Source organism: Rhinichthys klamathensis, unplaced genomic scaffold (genome assembly GCF_029890125.1).
Source record: "Rhinichthys klamathensis goyatoka isolate OS25496 unplaced genomic scaffold, OSU_Roscu_1.1 h1tg000554l_1, whole genome shotgun sequence".
Taxonomy (NCBI): Eukaryota; Metazoa; Chordata; class Actinopteri; order Cypriniformes; family Leuciscidae; genus Rhinichthys; species Rhinichthys klamathensis.
The window spans coordinates 2,903,804-2,923,630 of NW_026607023.1; the positions used below are offsets into that span (position 1 = coordinate 2,903,804).

At 39.5% G+C, this 19,827-nt stretch overlaps 1 protein-coding gene across 1 annotated transcript in view; it reads left to right on the forward strand.

Moving 5' to 3' along the window:
- The first annotated feature begins 631 nt into the window (after positions 1–631).
- The window catches only part of gabra3 (gamma-aminobutyric acid type A receptor subunit alpha3), a 597,199-nt gene continuing 578,003 nt past the window's right edge, over positions 632–19,827 (forward strand). The window contains exon 1 of the mRNA XM_056239111.1: positions 632–839. The gene's annotated coding sequence lies outside the window, so the exon portion shown is untranslated. The remainder of the gene's footprint in view (positions 840–19,827) is intronic.

Genomic DNA, 19,827 nt, shown 5'->3' on the forward strand with positions numbered 1-19,827 from the left:
GACCTTATGAAATCAACAAAAAACATTTTTTGTGGCTTTAGCTCATCTCTATCAGCTCCACTATGGTAGGCTATACTATGGTAGTGGACTGTTTTGCATATGTTTACATAATTGTCTTTTAGTAGACATTTGTGTAAAACATCTAAAATAGTTGTATGACTAATTAATAAATTATTTGTATAAAATATTCTACTTCCAGGAAACAAACCAGAAATATTGATGACTCATCTTGCAATTATAGGGGCGAAAAAAATGTGCAATAAATTCATATAACTAAAAGCATGACAAAAGTAGTGGATAAAATGTGTAATATGATTTGTCTTAATTATACAAAGCTCTGAGGAAATTGAACTGAACCTAATGAACCTAAGTGAAATAAATAAATAAAAATCAGTTTGGATTCCAACGAAAATTCAGGTTTGGAACAACATGAGTATTGTGAAATAGTAACATAATTTTGTCTGAACTATACTTTAATTGTTTAGCGGCGCACTGCCAATGGGTCACCGTAGCCTTCATCTAACTAACTGCTTTGTAACGATCCACGGCGATGTATTTATACCCCCCTCCGAGCGGGAAATTTGTCGCCATCCAGCACCAATCTGTGCGTGAGAGAAGGAGGGGGCGGGAAGGTTCGTTTGATGAGGGCAGGCTTACCAACGTTACCAGCGCTCCCCACTACCATTTTTTTCAGCATCTGAGGCAAATACTTGAAAAATTCACCCATTGGACTTGAAAGAATTTGCTGGAAAATAAGTGGAAAGACAGAGGTGGAAATCAACTGCCAGAGCTCAGAAAGTGTCTCAAGTCCGTCGGAGGAAAAAAAGGATTTATCTCTGGTGAGGTGCATTTCATATTATTAAGATTGAATGGTGCGTAAAACGTGTGTCATATGGATTTGAAGATCGGAAAACGTCGTTAAAGGCACGTCTTTGTAAAATCCCGCAGTGTTTTATTCACGAGTAAGTGGTTTTGAGAGGAACATGTCATTTGTTTGAAGGTTTAACAGGTCTCCTCCCGCCACCGCAGACCGATACACTGACGTGAACCTGACCAAGAGCAAGAGCTTATCACGGGCAAGACTGACGAATGTTACTTTGAGAGGATATCACTCAAATATAGGATGCATTTTTTTTTAAAGATGAATTAGTCACTCTATCGATCGGCATTTTATTCACACTGTTGTAATATAGGCTACTAGCTAATGATGCGACATAAAGCTTTTGTTTTACTGAGGTAAAAGTGAACGTGTAACTGTTGTGCGTTTATAGTGGACATTTTTCTAATAGGAAATGTGGGAGAAATTTGCATACTCTTATAACGTATAACCTTGAATGAAAACTTGTACTACATTTCCTGATTTTGTTTTTCTATTCAAAATTCCAATGTGTTATCTGGTAGAAATGTGATATTGTGGTCATATTCGGAACTTAAATATTTTAATATGACTACGAATTAACTCAGTTTAAAAAACTACATCTTAGTGTTGGAAATTCGATCGGTCAGATCGCAGTTTGTAAGAGATAACACTTGGGTTGCGCGTGCGTATTGTGTAGTTTGTTCTGTCTGCTGGTTTTCAATCGTGACAAATCGTTTCAGTCAACAAATAGCCTATTCTGGTTCTTATGGAGTTACTCTATTAACGCGCCCAACAGTAAAGCGCGTATGCAGCCAGTTCCTAATGCAAGCGAGCTTGCTTTCCAAGCAGCAATGAATGGAAGACGTTTGAATATTTAGAGAGAGAGAGAGAGAGAGAGAGAGAGAGAGAGAGAGAGAGAGAGAGAGAGAGAGAGAGAGAGAGAGAGAGAGAGAGAGAGAGAGAGAGAAATGGGTCTTTAGTGCGCAAACATGAAGCGCCTTGGAAATGTATGAAAACACTTTATCATGTACTGTAGGTCCTGCAATTACAAAATCATCAACATTTTTGCAGTTTTCATTATAGGCTAATGTTAAAGGAATATTTACCCCAAAATAAGAAATGTCATTATTTAATCATCATCATGTTGTTCCCAACTGGCCATCCGTCTTCCCAACCGTATACAGTAGGACAAGCGGTTTGGAAAATGGATGAATGGATGTCGTTTCCACGATTTTCTTTCTGCTATTTCATGTATCCTGATGACATATCATATGTCTGTATGAGGAACAGAAGGAAAATGTTAAATTCTTCCTGTTTACTGTATAGCATTTAAATCTCATTAATGTTGGCAAATTAATTGAGTTTCATTATGAATTAGACATGAGATCCAATGATGTTTGACATACTATCAGCCCTTGTATGATGTGCCTTAAAGTGCCATGTTTGACAAAAGAGAAATTAATTTAATCATATCTAGTCTTTTGGCTTTAATTTGAAAGAAAGTGTCAAAAAAAAGAGCTCATTTTTAGAGCTCAACAGGCCTTGTTCATGTTTTGTCCTGTGTCTCATGGAAGCAGCTCTGCTTTTAATGTTTGCTCTTAGTTAGACACACTTCTTCATTATTGATTCTTACACTTGGTCAAATAAATGAGTCTACATACATTGAATACAAATCCAATCCAGCGCTATACAAACTCAACAGAGTTCAAGTCACTTAAAGCAACAGATATGTGCTCCATTTTATTTATCATCAGCTGATTTCAAGATCAAAGACTGTAATAGGAGAGAGAGGCTCTTCCTCAACAGAAGAGAGAATTTAGTGTTCCACTGTTAATAAAGATGCCTTTGTGTTGAGATTCAGGATGTAATGCAGAACATTGAGTTTCATTTTCAGCAGTTCTGCTCATCTCTGGTGAGCCATATCTGTGGAGATGGAGATGCTTGTTGCAAGTAGTGCTGTGAAATCTGGCTACTGGGAGCCAGTATAACACACTTTCACACATTAATTTTTTACCTATTAGTCTGCTGTGGCGAATTTGCTTTTACATTTGTACAGTTGCATATGGAATGTGTCTCAAATCACCTCATAAAGTGAAAGTGTCTTGAAAGCGTTTCAGATCGCATTTAAACCTAGTCTTTTCACTATAGCTATTTGATCAGAGAAAACGCATGATATGGCCAAGTGTAAATAGTCACTAGGACATAATATGAACGGTCATTGCTAATAGGATCTTAAGAATCAATACAATATTGTTAGAAAAAGTAGAGTGATTATTTTTAGATATATAATTGTATCAACAAAGCCCTATATAATAAACAGTTAAATGTTTGATTCCAGAGTGTAAAAGGCTTATTTTTTCAGACAAAAAGTCTGTGATATTTCATGTTGTGTGTAATTTTGTTTTGTACTTATTTTGATGTTTAACCCTCTGGGGTCTGAGGTGTTTTCGGGGTCCTTGAGATGTTTTGGCATGCTCTGACATTTCTGCTTTTTTCAGTTGCTTATAAACATATTAATGGCACAGGTGAAATTACACTCTATATAGCACACACAGGGCTACCATAATATGTGAGCAACATGTATGTACATGTTTGTATTTTTGAGAGAATATTGTTTATGCGTGGTTATTGAAAAAACTAAAAAATAAAGTTTCTAATATAAGGCCACAAATAACATACTAAATATCTGTCCACAAGACTTTTGACAAGTGGATGTTGTTGCCTAGAGTTTTTGCTTCAAATTGATCTGAAAATCATTCTGCCTAATCATTCACATAAAACAATAGATTGTTTTAAATTGTGAAAAACATTTTTTTGTTTGCAAAGGCAATATGCGGATGGGCGTGAACGACCCAACCCCCTCATGAATAATTAGGCAGTTCTCACCTGAGCAGACTGCATACTAATGAGCCTTTCATTCAGGGGTGTCACACAAGAAAGAATGCAAGGACAATATATATATATAAATAAATAAATATTTACACACACACACACACACACACACACACACATATATATATATATATACAAACAATCAAAATATAAATGAAAGCCAAAAGCACATTTTTAGTCACCTTTTAGCCATCCACATACCATTTTTAGCCATCCACCGCGGTAAAAATAAACCAGTCGCATTTCAAAGTCGTTCGCGAAATGACCGCCAGGTGGCGCAAAGGGACATTTAGCAAAACGTAAGTGGGGCTAATGTCTGTAGCCTAAGGATGAAATACTACAAGTTATGGTAATTTCCAAATAAGCCTACAACAAACATTTATAGCCTACTCCGTAATTGTTGGTCATACAGATAAGATATAATCTTTTAAAACTGTAAAAGGCTAAAGTATAGGCCTACACTCACAGGCTAAAGACAAAACGTTTTCTCGCTCATGTGAGAAACAGACGTTCGGGTATTTCTCAGTGAGAAAATTCATAGCCGAGCGGTAGAACTTACGTTTAATCATCAAGATGACACGGGTTCAAATCCCGCACAAGCCTGGTCTGTTGTAAGTTTTATATTTATTTAGATTTGTCCAGCTCTAAAACTCTGTTACACCATACAGTTTTTTTGCTTATATATATAAAATACAATTATCATGCATTTCCATTTTACACACAAAATAGTACCCAACAGAACGACTTTGCATCTGTATAATAATAGGCTACCAATCGTAATTTCAAAAGCAGTTCTGTAATAAATCAATTATATATAGCCTATATATATATATATACTATATATATTTTTTTTTCAGGGCTGCCAACTCTCACGCACTGAGCGTGAGACTCACGCAATTGACCCAAATCTCACGCTCTCACGCCACACCCCCGATTTCTCACGCTGAAGTGTCAACCCGGTCGGTCAAATTCCTAAAAGATATAGTTTATCTATAGATCTACCTGTTGAGCCACTCGTGATCGACTAGTTATACCGCAAATTAGTTAAAATATCCCGTAATCTATCTAGAGCGAGCGTGCATGCGAGACAGATTGTGCTCCAAACCATGCGCGCGCATGGCAGAGAGGTCTGTTCCCTACAACCTAGAGTTTTAAAAAACATGGTTTTAAGTAAAGTGTGATTTGCCAGGGGGGACAGGGATTTCCTTCTGGTCTAAACATCCCTGCTTCTGCTGAATTATTTTAATCCCCACACCCCTCCCTCCACAGCTAATCAATGCTATAGGCTACTTCACCAATATCAAATATATAAAATAGAGATATGCAACAGGCACGTTTAAACGACAAACAATAAAATCAAAACCAGCGTTTCAGTTGTTCATTAGTTCCAGTGGCCCTAATGCATGCACGGCTTTTAAAAATTTCACAAAGCGTGTTGATGAGATTATTTTGAATGAAATATTGAAGTTTATAATTAAGTGTTTTGGCACACCACGCCGAGTGGCCCTATGCATTTTTCTAAAGTCGGGTTTTATTCTGGCATGGTGAGTTAGTGTTCGACAAACGCGGCGGCGCGTTCATTTAGATTAATTTATTTTTCTCATTATTACAGCTAAAATAACTTAATAGGCGATTCCGTAATTTTTTGGTCATACAGATAAGAGTAGAGTAGCCTAGCTTACATCGTTCAAAACTGTAAACTTGTATTCATATTAGGCTAACGACAAAAACAGTATAGCTATCTGTCGTCTCTGTCTCCGGGAACTGCGCATCACAAAAATGAACCGAAAGCCACTTCAGCTCAGTCACGATAAGAAATCGGCTATGTCTAAAGCCTTTAAATGTCTAAATATTTAGGCTAATAAATGTTATCTGATTATGTAGGCTAATCCATATGAAAACGAGAGGTACAGAGGATCTACTCAAACGTAAGCGCTTCCCAATGAGAAAATGACAAGACAAGGGTGAAAATCTCGCTCTAATTAAATGTAGGCTAAATCGCCCTGAATTAAAATGTAAAATGTAAATGCAAATGTAAAAACGAAATGTTGCGATATTGTTTCATTTAAGTTCATAATTATTCTATAAATGTTATTTAATTTAGCAGCATTACCACGAAGCACCGTGTTTCGATATTTATTTGAATAATACAAAATAAAATAAAAACTTAATTCACAAATTGCATGCCTAGGTGTAAGGATCCAAAGATCCCTGTAGACTTTATTGAGTTGAACATTTTGTTCATGACAACAAATTAACAAGCGTTTTTTTTCAGATTATATTTAGTTTTGCTTGGAAAAAGCTGCCCCAAACCAGTTTTATTTCATCAATTATTGAAATAATGTAATATTTAGTAATAAACTTTTATGACAGAAATATCACTAGGCTACATGTAACTTAAATCATTTAATTCCTTCATTATCAACACTGTCTAGAATAGCGATTTAAGTGTGAATTGCGACTTCTCTTTGTGTTAAGTCAGCCTCAGACTCCGATAGCCTGTGGGGGGTTTGAGGGACAGTTGCTGGACAAAGGTGTTAATGTTCCTCTTTCATATGGAGAGTGTCGGATAGCCAGCCTGATGAGCAGGCAAAATTATTGTAAGGATAAAAGAGATCCAGCGCGAGAGAGGCAAAGAAAAACGCATGTTTTTAATTTAATTATGTTTCTTTGGACAATTTTCGTTTTGTACTGTTTTAATTGTTTAACATAGCTGTAATTTCTTTGGCAATACAAATTTAAAATGTCGCAAGAATAAGATTAGCCTAGTGTTTCTTATTTTGCATCGCAAAAGAAATAAACTCTAAACCCAATGCAACCCTGTTTTAAATAAAAAAAAACTGTCCCAACACTTTATTTAAACCTTGAAATGTTCGAACTTGGTTTCAAACTTAAGTAATTTTAGTGTTCTTTTACATTAGCCTACACAATAATTTAGCAGACTAAAGACGAGCTTCTTCATTTTCATTTTCTGATGCAATCGGCTGACAATCTTGAATCTTCCTTCATCAGTTTTTGTCGTTTGTGCAGCGGCTGCGGTTCTACAGGAATGTAGCAAATTTATGTTGTAATGATAATTAAACAAAACTCTTGACTAAGAAAACTATAAGTAAACTTATAAGTTAACTATAAGTAAACAGTTATAAACAGTTACCTATTTAAGCATCAAGGTGGTAAAATATAAACGCTGTAGGTCAACATCGGTTAACATCATGTATGCTACATTGAGATTCGATCTCGGGTCTATTGAAGCTCCTCGAAGCTCGTGTTGTTGCTTTGATCACTGAGCTACGGTCTGTACGCTGTTAGTGTTAACGTCTTATGCCGTTGTAAAGCCTCATTGATGTAGCCTAAATGTTTTTATTGCAATGCTTTATGTTGAAATGTTTTCATTATTTATTCAATTTCATTTCAGTAGCCTAATTTCAGTATTGTGATTATTAATTATTTTAACTACGTTTCACTTGTTGAATTCATCTGCTATTACCAGCTTTCAATCGCTCCGCGGCGCGGCAGCAGATTACGCAATAGAGAGAATAAACGAACACTTTTCAGAGTCTATGATTGTAGCGCCTCTTAGCGGTAAAAGGCAGCAAATACACCACACATTTTACCGCCGCGGTGGAACGGCTGATGTGGGCATTGTCATGGCTTGCCTCGACATTTGCGTTTGAATAGCGCGCGTCCTCCGTGGGCGTGTCAGATTAACGCGTAATGAAGTGTAATGAGCTGGGAAAAAAAATACTGACAGCACTCTCTTTTCATACAGATTACATAAACTGAGAATATTTGTTTTTTATATAAATTACTTCATTTAAAAGAAGAGAATTCAAGCTTCATAAAGAAAAATCTCTCGTGCCTGTGTGACAAGTAATCGCGGAGTTACAGTTAATCTTAGGACGCGTTTCAGAATGGACTTCACTGACAGAGAGAACGCAGAACTCGCATCATGTTTGTTTTTCTTTATTTGGTGAAAAACACAACACTTTGTTTTTATTGTGAGTATCCACAAAAAAATAAAAACTAAACAGGATCTAATGATGTATAACACTTATATGTAAGATCAAACTCAACCGAGTATTTTGAGTCTCTTTTGCACTGATAAGAAAAAAAGCGAGCAGATCACGCCGGCGTGATTGTCGACCCCAGAGGGTTAATATCTAAAAGTTTGAAAAATTAAGCTAATCCAAATAATAATTTATAATTTAATGCTAATTAAACAAATCTCTTTGGTTGAAAGAGTATTTTTTCTTTCAATTGACTATAGAAATGTGTATTGTGTAAATAAAATTAAATTTACTCAAATCACATTTCTATAGTCAATTGAAAGTAAGTCAAGTTGAGAAAAAGTAAACCGATTACTTGTAACAATTTGAAGTAATATTTTTACTTTGATCCAGCGACTCATTTTTTTCAGTGCAAGTGCACTGCGCATGCTCAAACTGAGCTTGAAGACGTAGTTGTGACGTGAGAAACCTGACTGACAGTTGTACGTCTTCTAGTAGCTGTGGCAAGAGGAATCTGAATCATTCCCTTCTGAATCTTGCAGAGCCGGAGATCGTGAGTATTAGCTGTTCATGAGCTCGCAGCAGGAGCAACTTTATGACTCTCTATGGGCTTCTCCCTTGACTTTATGCCTCCACGTCCCCCGATTGCGCGTGAGCTTTTACATCTGTCTTTACGGTCATTTCTCTTCTATGCGACAGAGAGTCGCGTGTTATGACGCAATCGTTAGCCTATTTTTACAAAAACGTCTTCTACGGAGCCACAGCGTAAGATACAAGGTAATGGAGCATTTTATACATTGTCGTGTTTCTTTAGAAATAAATAATGGACAAATGGAGTCTTTAAGCGTCTCAGATGTAAAGTTATTCGCTGTCAAAGTGACGCAAAAATGAATGGGAGTCAATGGAATGCTAACAGCAGGTGAAGGCTTGTTAGCCAATGGCGGCGCCCGGGGAGACTTCAGTTTCCGGCTGGTGGATTACCCCCTTGGTTATAACAAGCACGCCGCACAAGGCCTGAAAAGTGAAGGCAAAGCGTCTTGATCGCCCCCCAGGTGGTTGGTTCCAGTATAGGTCATAAACCCCGCCCACCCCATGAATGGGACTAGGGCTGGGTATCGAGTTCGATACTTTTTAGATACCGACAGAATTGCCTCGATACTGTCGAGTATCGAAATGTCTTGTTTTTCGGTTTGGTTATCAGTTATAACCTTTATTTTATATAAATATTCCACACTAAAGGTTGCTCAATACAGCTCAACAAGAAAAATTAACTCATATAGCATTGCTGTTGGTGTGTATGCAAATCGGTGGGAGAGAAGGCATATAGAAATACAGCTGTGAAATGGCCTGGAACAGATTGAAAACCACGTTAAAGATGTGAAGACCACGGCCCATATCTCTTGGCAAGGTCATGATAATGAGCTCTGTGGCAGATAAGAAATATGGCAGGTCAAGTTCTGAAAGCTGAAGGCCTGTGAGCTCCTAAAAAAGATAGAAGACTCCTCCCTCAAGGGAGCCATTTTCAGCTAGCTTGTGAGCTTGGCTCAGGCCAAAGTTACAATTATAGCTCCAAATGCAGTGCTTAAAGCAAGAAAATGAACCCGCTTTCAGCACTTCTGCAAAACTAAAGTGAGCAACAGTTTATGTCTGCTCTCTCTCTATCTCTAAGGCTTTGGTTCTGCTAACTTCAAGGAGAGATTTATGCTGTGCATTAGCATTTCACTTTAATGGAATGGTGCCAAAGTGATTAAAGTTACTAGGAGGAATTATTAGTTTGTGCTGTTGTTTGGTCCAACCATCCATTATCCCTAACTTTTAAAACTTGCATCTGTCCTCAAGATATCAAAACTGCTTGTCCTTTTTCAGCCAACTAAAATTAACATATTGAAACTGAATTAATTTTTATATATTTATTTATTCATGGGGTGGAGAGAGGCAATGTTATTCCAGAATTTTAGACCCTCTTCAACTCTCTGACATTTGACCACCTGTTTTAATCTAAATGAGCTATGACTCATCTACCATGGCGTTGCAGGTTTTTGCATTAACCTTGCCCTACCCTTTACACCTTGTTTACAGTATCACATAGGCAGAGCGAGGCAAATAACAAGATGACTTCTTAACTGTGACTGTCTCTAAACAGACTTTTCACTGTTACTTCAACCTCTCAAGTGCTTGGAGCTCAGAGCCTCTTTTTGAGTGGGCGGCTATGCTGGAAAGAAGTGAAAGATCCAGATTTACACGTCAAAATGGGATGGCTGAAAAAAAGCACCGCTTTTTTCTAACGTAGAAAAATGTGTCTGAGCTCTTCAAATCCTTAGTATTTGGTATTCCTAGATGACTCAGCAGTTTTGACGCCTCTGAAGTAGGGTTATTTGACAATCCCCACTGAAATTTGCATGTGGTCAGCATGCAGGAGGAAAACACAAAGGAGAGTGTGCCAGACAGCCACATTTATGTATCTGGTTGTCTCAGGTCAGACCTGGCCACGTTGTGTCTGACTGCAATACTAGCTTCGGTCAGAATGGCTTCAGTGTCCTTTAAGAGGTCATATGAATTATTATTATTTTTTTATGAATTTATTTGGCAGACTTCCCCATAGCTTCATTTTATTGTTACTTGTATACCAACTGGAGTAATTGTTACTTGTATAACAACTGGAGTAATTGTTACTTCATTAGAACTGAGTAAGCTAAGTTGTTGAACACTGGATAGGTGCTGATGTGTAATTGTAAATCCTTTTATATAAAAAAACACAAGACTTCTCCTTTTCAAAACCAAGACCAATCGTAGCCTAACTGTTAGCATACAGTAAAATAGATTGGTTTACTTTGATGCAATTGTGTTAGATATGTCATCTTGAGTTTAAATCACTGTCTCTTGAGCCACATAAACAGAAAGAACAGTAGAGTTGTGGGTTAATCAATTCTGACAGGAGGTAAACTTGGTGAGCCTTTTTAATGGCAAGAAGACTTTACCATGGTCAGTGAAGGGCTTGTCACTCACTAGCACAAGCAGTGAGTGGACAGAGATGTGAAAGGTGGTGGACAGAGATGTGAAAGGTGGAAGCACATGAGAGTTAGTTAATAGCACTCATGACTCAATGATTCAGCTCATGTACCTAAGACGTATGTAAGATCACTGATTTGGTGTAGCAAATGAAAATCTTATGTGTATCTATTTAATGCATATACAATTTAGAAATGTATCTAGAAGGATTACTTCACTTTACATGCAAATATGTTATATATGTACTATGCAAGAAAAACTTGTAATTGGTGTAATTGTAATTTGTTCCCTGCCAGTACATAGAATTTACACTTCAGTGACCAACACGTCTCATCTTCTAAAGGTAGTTGTCACACATTTTAGTAGCTTCAAGGGACTGTTTTGAATTAATTTTATTCTTGGCTACAACTGTCTAGAATAAATATCGGTAAACTTTGTTTGATAAGACCAGTTAGGGTTCCTACGCAGTTTGGAAAAGTATGGAAAAGTGTGAAATTTAATTTGAGTAATTTCCAGGTCTGGAAAAGTATGGAAAAAAGAAAGCAGAGTATGGAAAAATATTTGCATTGCCAGACTATTGGCCCTATTTTAGTTTTCTATAATAGAAAATTAAGAATTTAATGAAAATAAATTTATCATACAAGAAGTGTGTTTTCATGGCAGCTGTTTAGTGATTGTCAAAAACGACTGAATGAATTCAAGGTGCGCTTTTTCATTATGCAAAAATGCAGGTTATAAGCGTTTTGGGTTTCTTCTCATGATATTCTTAGCATTCTTACAGAGCCACTAAAAGGATCTTTGCAAAAATAAAAACAATATGCTGACTTTCGTGTGTGTTTGAGAAACCATTAAACTTAGCTTAGACAATGCATACTGAGCCACCTATTGCACCATTAGTCCATTTCACTCTGTGGTTTCTTGGCCTCCATAGAGAATGTGTTAAAGCAGACATAAGGCCTTGAAATAGGATAATGTACTGCCCTAATGAAATCCAAATTTTGACCACTTTTTTTTTAAGCACCAGTGTTTTTATAGACCCTTGAACTTGGCAAATAGAACAATGCACACAGCCATATTGTGCCATCAGCCCATCAGCCCAAGGAAAGCCAAATTTTGAGCAAATAGGCCTAGATTTCTATTAATTCATGCGCATATTTGCTCTCTTTTTCTTCATAGATTAGGTTATAGTATATACAAGTAAAAATTGTAATGCGTAATTGTAAATTGTAAGCATGCAAAAAAATTCCTGCATGTAAATAGTTTCTCGAGGGCACAATAAAGTTTCTCGTGTGCATGCAAAAGTCTGTAGTTATCAGTCCTTAAATTAACCCTCTGGGGTCTGAGGTGTTTTCTGGGTCCTGGAGGTGTTCTGACATGTAGGGCTGTTGCGGTGAAGGAATTTCCCTTGCGGTAATTTTGAGTGGCTCAATAGCGCGATATGCGGTATTACCGCCATTTATTTATTTATATTTATTTGTTGCTATAAATACGTGTTATGACGTGGTCAGCATACACAAAAACAATGTAACCAATGTAACCGAAACTAAACAGCGTCTCTGCGCATTGAAAGACTGTCACTCAGCGCGCAGTTACATTGTTATCCCAACGGACTGTCTTTGAGTGAGTCATTAACCTCTTAACCGTCTCCAGAGCGTCGGCGCACTGAAGCGTTTTTTTTTTTATTTAGTTCAAATATACTATCAGATTTAATGTTATACCTTGACAAACTATACATCATTAAAAAGATATAAGCCTCAAGATTCAGTATTTGACCACTATTGTATTCTGAGAAACTTATAGTGACAGTTATGTCTTAATTTGTGTCAGGAGTTATGAAATGAAAACAATGAGTCGATACCTTTAATATGAATTATGAGCGTCAGCTGGTCCATTCATAAAAAACACTCCGTGCTGTCGTCATGACAGCGATTCACAAAACAACGTCCCTGAGGGCTTTTAGCTCAACAATGTGCAGATGTGGAGAAATATTGATATATTCTCATAGATTCACATCATATTTCTATAGACAGGAATAATATTTATTGAATTTATACCCAAATGCGTCGATGTAAGTTATGATCGCTTCTTACTGAGATGTGCTGTGTTTTCCATTCATACCAATGGCATGGGGGCGCTATATGTGTCCAATAAAAGTCCATATATGGATCATGAAGAAGAAGACCCATAGTCATGTGACATTCCAGGACGTCACTGAGTGATACAGAAAGTAGCTGACAGAGATCGCTGTAACATGCAGATAAAGATGTTTTGAAAACAATAAACATGATTGCAATGATATTTGAGTTACCTGTGTTCTTCAAGCCATGCCAGGTATTTCATAATAATAGATTATATTTATAATGTAATGCTAATCGATATAGATTTCATCATCGTTCAGAACACTAAATAATACATTTTCTGTCGGATTTTTTTTTAATATGAAGCCAAGTTAGATCACAGAAGATTATTTAAAACACTAGACTTGCGTTATATAGTAAGTTTGGAGCACAAACATAATTTTAATCTCATAAATGGTCGTGTATTGATGGTGTGCTAAGCTAACATGCTAGCGAGCCCAGGCGCACCTGCCACGAGCAGTTATTGTTTTATGATTTTTTTCTAAATAGGAATGCTTACTGAAATGTTTCAGTGCATTTGATACCAGTTTCAAATATTTAGTGAGAATTTTGATAAAAGAAATTAGGGTTTGAAACCCTATGAATAGCCTGTGAATAGCCAGTCGTTAGTAGCTATAATGCAGACAAAAGAAATGCATATTTAGATCCATAATAACCAGTCTGGAGAGGTGTGAATGTGTACAGGGGAGACTGACACTGAATGGGGCACCACAAAACAATAGAGACAATAGACTGAATAGATGACTCAGAGGATGACTAAACATCAGTTTGCTAATAGAGTCTAATCAAAATAAAGTAATTTGACATGATCTTGAAAAACATTTAACTAAATACAGAGTTTTATACTTATCATTTTCAGATTTTAAATATAAAATGGTCAGACATGTGGCTTTAGCTGCAGTGCATTTCTAGATTGCTCCAGGGCCAACTTCCATTTTATTTTCATAAAGATGTTTCATAAAAATAAATTTCTAATAACTTTACAAAACTTTGAAGCTATTTAAAATTGTTTTTTTCATTATGACAATAATTCATTCTACATTTACAATAAACAACCAGGTGTCAGCTTTCAAATGAGATCATACTTGTGCTTTTAGTGCAAAGGGTTCATGAACTGTATCTGTTTCAGTTTGGGTATGTGATTTCTGGGGATTTTTCAAAAGTGGGCTTGAAGCTTAACAGGTTAAACCGTTCATTCAACGAAAACGTTCAAAAAAGCTGATTCCTTAAATGATAGATGTAATGAAACAAGGCGTTAATTATTTTTTTTAAATTTGAGCTCCACTTTTCAAGGCTCAGCTGGCCAGCAATGCTTCACTTTTGGGCAAAGCTGAAGCAATGCTTCACTTAATAGAGACCAATGCGTGACTCGCTGCTTTCCCCCCACGGCTTCCTCGCGCTGTGTAATGCTGACCAGCGCTGACGCCATTCATGGTAAATAGCCTACCCTTACACGTTAAAAGGATGATACGACAAATTCGCTTTCCTTGGAAACGGCAACCTTTTCACGAATATACATGACTTGACTTCAAAGACAGACGCAGGTAATCGCACGCGCTCAGGCGATCTCATTCACTGTCTGTTTAGGCTTAAGTCCATATCCACGAAGCCTCTGTACAAATCACCATGATAAACAGTCTTGTTATCATTATTAACTTATTTAACATTCAATACACATGGTACGAATTTTCTTTCTAGAAAGAAATGATATCTGCGAGGATTTTCAGTCCAGATTTAGACCGTACCATAGCACTGAGACCGCTCTCATTAGAGTCACAAATGATTTGCTCTTATCATCCGATCATGGTTGTCTCTCCCTTTTAGTGTTACTTGATCTTAGTGCTGCATTTGACACCATTGACCACAACATTCTTTTAAATAGACTAGAAAACTATGTTGGCATTAGTGGAATTGCATTAGCATGGTTTAAATCATACTTAACTGACCGTTATCAGTTTGTAGCAGTAAATGAAGAGATGTCTTATCGATCACAAGTTCAGTATGGCGTACCACAAGGCTCAGTACTAGGACCGCTGCTGTTCATTCTGTACATGCTACCATTAGGAGATATCATTAGGAAACATGGAGTTAGCTTTCACTGTCCATATCCACGAAGCCTCTGTACAAATCACCATGATAAACAGTCTTGTTATCATTATTAACTTATTTAACATTCAATAGACATGGTACGAATTTTCTTTCTAGAAAGAAATGATATCTGCGAGGATTTTCAGTCCGGATTTAGACCGTACCATAGCACTGAGACCGCTCTCATTAGAGTCACAAATGATTTGCTCTAATCATCCGATCATGGTTGTCTCTCCCTATTAGTGTTACTTGATCTTTTTGCTGCATTTGACACCATTGACCACAACATTCTTTTAAATAGACTAGAAAACTATGTTGGCATTAGTGGAATTGCATTAGCATGGTTTAAATCATACTTAACTGACCGTTATCAGTTTGTAGCAGTAAATGAAGAGATGTCTTATCGATCACAAGTTCAGTATGGCGTACCACAAGGCTCAGTACTAGGACCGCTGCTGTTCATTCTGTACATGCTACCATTAGGAGATATCATTAGGAAACATAGAGTTAGCTTTCACTGTTATGCCGATGATACTCAGCTGTATATTTCTTCAAAACCCAACGAAACTTACCAATTCACAAAATTAACGGAATGCATAGCTGATATAAAAAATTGGATGACTAGTAATTTCCTACTACTAAATTCTGAAAAGACAGAGATTCTAATTATTGGACAAAAAACTTCCACACGTAATAACCTAGAATACTGTCTAACACTTAATGGCTGCTCTGTCAAGTCTTCGTCGTCGGTTAGGAACCTGGGTGTGCTATTTGATACCAACCTTTCTTTTGAAAGTCACGTGTCTAGTATCTGTAAAACTGCATTTTTCCATCTTAAAAATATATCTAAAATACGCCATATGCTCTCATTGGGAAATGCAAAACAATTAGTCCATGCGTTCATGACCTCAAGGCTAGATTATTGTAATGCTCTACTGGGTGGTTGCCCTGCACGCTTAATAAACAAACTACAGCTAGTTCAAAATGCCGCAGCTCGAGTTCTTACCAGAACCAGGAAATATGACCATATTAGCCCGGTTCTGTCAACACTGCATTGGCTCCCTATTAAACATCGTATAAATTTTAAAATATTGTTGATTACCTACAAAGCACTAAATGGTTTAGCTCCGCAGTACTTGAGCGAGCTCTTAACGCATTATAGTCCTTCACGTCTATTGCGATCTCAAAATTCCGGCCAGTTGATAATACCTAGAATATCTAAATCGACTGCAGGCGGGAGATTCTTTTCCAATTTAGCACCAAAACTTTGGAATAGTCTTCCCACCATTGTCCGGGAAGCAGACACACTCTGTCAGTTCAAAGCTAGACTAAAAACACATCTCTTTGCCCTAGCATACACATAATACATTATAGACTTCTATAAATTCAATGTTAGGCTGCATAGATTAGGTCAGCCGGAACTGGGAACACTTCCCTTAAATCCAGATGTACTCGTTACATCATAAGAAGAATGGCATCTACGCTAATATTAGTGTCTTTGTTTATCCCGAGGTTTTCCCGCCGCCTGCCGGATCCAGGCCGTGTCCAGATCTGACGAGGGAGCTTTGCCTGGACCCGATGACAATGCAGTGCTGAAGTATCCACTATCCTCTCCCTATGGAGGATCCCTTTCCCACTTTACAGATAAAGCGTTGTGAATTCCGGCTCGCGTACCCCGAAGTGATAAAATAAAACAAAATTCTGTATCAAAATTTATAGGCAAGAAAAGTAGTTTGTTTAGGCTGGGTTGTATGAATTACAAACCTGCGCACATATTTTAAAAAGCACATAACTATAGATTTCTGAATGAGCATGTGAACGCCGTCAGCGTTAATCACAGGTTCGCGTTTAAAGTCTGATCATTTCGACGGAGGTGAATCAATCAAAGTTAACTTTAGCTGGAAGTAACATTATTCAAGAACCGCTATAACGCCAAAACAATCTGTTACCTTAAATTATATGTTTATCTCTGTAAAGCTGCTTTGAAACAATCCATTGTTAAAAGCGCTATATAAATGAAGATGACTTGACTTGACTTGACTACGAACTACGAAGGGTGGCCTTATGAAAAAAGAAAACGTACTCGGTTACTAACGTAACCTCGGTTCTCTCTAGAGAGGGAACGAGTACTGCGTAATAGCTTTACGCTAGGGGAAAAACGTACTCGGTTACTAACGTAACCTCGGTTCTCTCTAGAGAGGGAACGAGTACTGCGTAATAGCTTTACGCTAGGGGAAAAACTCTTTTCCACGAGATAATGAAGCCAAAAATTATCCTTAATTTTTTATTAATGTAAAACGCTTTGCAGCAGCAAGCAGACATAGGCGAAACAGCTCGCGCGCCTATTGGTTGCTCTTGCGGCAAATGCAGCAGCCTATCGAGAGAGACTCTGCGTGACGTAATGACCAATGGGGGCAATTCGCGCCCATATCGTCACGTCCCGCCAGAAAGGGCGTGGTCTCACCCTATAAATATGCTCGTTAGGCTGGTACAAGCTGGTTTTTATCGCTGAAGCGAACCAGAGCGTATTCCAAGCACGGCAAGATACGCAGTACTCGTTCCCTCTCTAGAGAGAACCGAGGTTACGTTAGTAACCGAGTACGTTCTCTTACGAGAGTATCTCTCGTACTGCGTAATAGCTTTACGCTAGGGGAACACAATGCAACACGCCGTGCGTACAGGGATCCAACACCAAAGTCCCAAGGGCCGAAGCCCAGGGCTCATGTAGTGCATAATCACCATAAACTCACATAGAGTGGAGGAAGAGAGGCTGGAAGCGTCATTCCCTATAAAAAAGCACCCAGCGGGGCTATCATATGACAATAAAACGCGCAGCCAGGGTGAAAGCTTTCAGCCTGATCTGGGTGGCCATACGTGTGTCAACACTCATGGGGCTGCAGTAAACTCAGCATCTGGGCCGCACAGCGGGGCAGATAGCACTGAATTTTAGACCGCCAAAAGCTTAGCTTGTAAGGCGGGTACCTCCAGGTTATAGTACTTTATAAATGTAGACGGCGAGGCCCAGCCCGCAGCCGTACAGATATCTTGCAGGGAAACCCCGCTCGACCAAGCCCACGAAGAGGCCACGCCTCTCGTGGAGTGCGCTCTGACACCCAAGGGGCACTGTAGGCCCTTTGCAGAGTAAGCGAGCGCAATGGCATCCACTATCCATCTGGATAGGCTCTGTTTTGAGGCAGCGAGTCCCTTGGAACGCCCGCCAAACAAAACGAAAAGCTGCTCCGTCTGTCTGAAAACAGACGAGCGTGACACATAAGCTCTTAATGCCCTGACGGGGCAAAGGAGACTCGCGTCCTCCTCCTCACTGAGAACCGGAAGGGCGGACAGGGAAATTACCTGGGCCCTAAACGGTGTATTGAGGGATTTCAGGACATACCCGTGCTTAGGTTTGAGAATGACCTTCGAGTCATTAGGCCCAAACTCCATACACGACGCGCTTACTGAAAGCGCTTGCAAGTCCCCTATGCGCTTCACTGAAGCGAGAGCCATGAGAAACACTGTTTTGAACGACAGGTGTTTCATGTCCACCAGCTGGATTGGCTCGAACGGGGCGCCTTTCATGGCCTCCAGGACCGTGGAAAGGTCCCACGTCGGGACTGAAGGGGGCCTGGGAGGGTTCAGCCTCCGAGCTCCCCTAAGGAAACGCACGACTAAGTCGTTTTTCCCCAGCGACTGGCCAGACACCGGTTTTGCAAACGTTGCTATGGCCGCCACATATACTTTGAGCGTGGATGGGGTCCTGCCCTTATCCAGTAGCTCTTGAAGGAAGGAAAGCACTTCCGAAACCCCGCATTCCACAGGTGAAAAGCTCTGGGCTTGACACCATGCAGAGAAAACAGACCATTTCGAGGAGTAGAGCCGCCTGGTAGACGGAGCTCTAGCCTGCGCGATCGTGTTTAACACTCCTTCTGGGAGGCTAGCAGGTACCCGTTGATGGGACCACAACTCCGGGCGAGGGTGCCAAATCGAGCCCTCGGCCTGAGAGAGGAGGTCTCTCCTCAATGGTACAGGCCATGGGGCAGTGCTGGTCAGCTGCATCAGGGCAGGGAACCACCTCTGGTTTGTCCAGAGCGGAGCTACGAGCAGCACTGGGCATCCGTTCTCCCTGATTCGTTCCAACACCTGAGGCAGGAGCGAGACAGGAGGAAAAGCATATAGGGGGCAGCAGGGCCAAACATGAGCCAGCGCGTCCTTGCTTTTCGAGAAAAACTCCGGGCAATGAGCGTTTTCGTGGGACGCGAATAGGTCCACCTGTGCTCTGCCGAACGTTTTCCACAGCAGCTGGACCGTCTGCGGGTGCAGCGACCATTCCCCTGCTGGAACATTGTTCCTGGACAGTCTGTCTGGTCCCACATTCAGGTGACCAGGCACGTGCGCTGCTCTCAGTGAGAAATATTTGGAAATAGGCGTCTTTCAGATCTATTGACATAAACCAGTCCCCGTGGCGCACTAGGGGTAGAATGAGATCTGGGCTCTGGCCGAGACATAGTGACGGCAAGAGAGCTCCGGCGTGCTGTAACGCAGACACTGTGTTTACAGTGTGTGAGGCGGGGGGCGCGCCGATCGCGGCGGGCAGCCTGGCCGCGCTCAAAACCCTTATAGCAGTTTGCTGAGGGAGAGAGAGCGGGACGAGCCCCGTGGGGCTTAACATGTCTGTGAGTGAATGTGGGCGCAGGACAGCGGGCACATTTACTGCACTGAAAAACACCGTCGGCCTGAGCTGACTGAATGCGTGTTGGTTTCGTTTTCACAGAACCCGTGGGACATGTGGTGTGTAGTGTTTGTGGGCACTGAGACGTAGGCACATTCACTACAT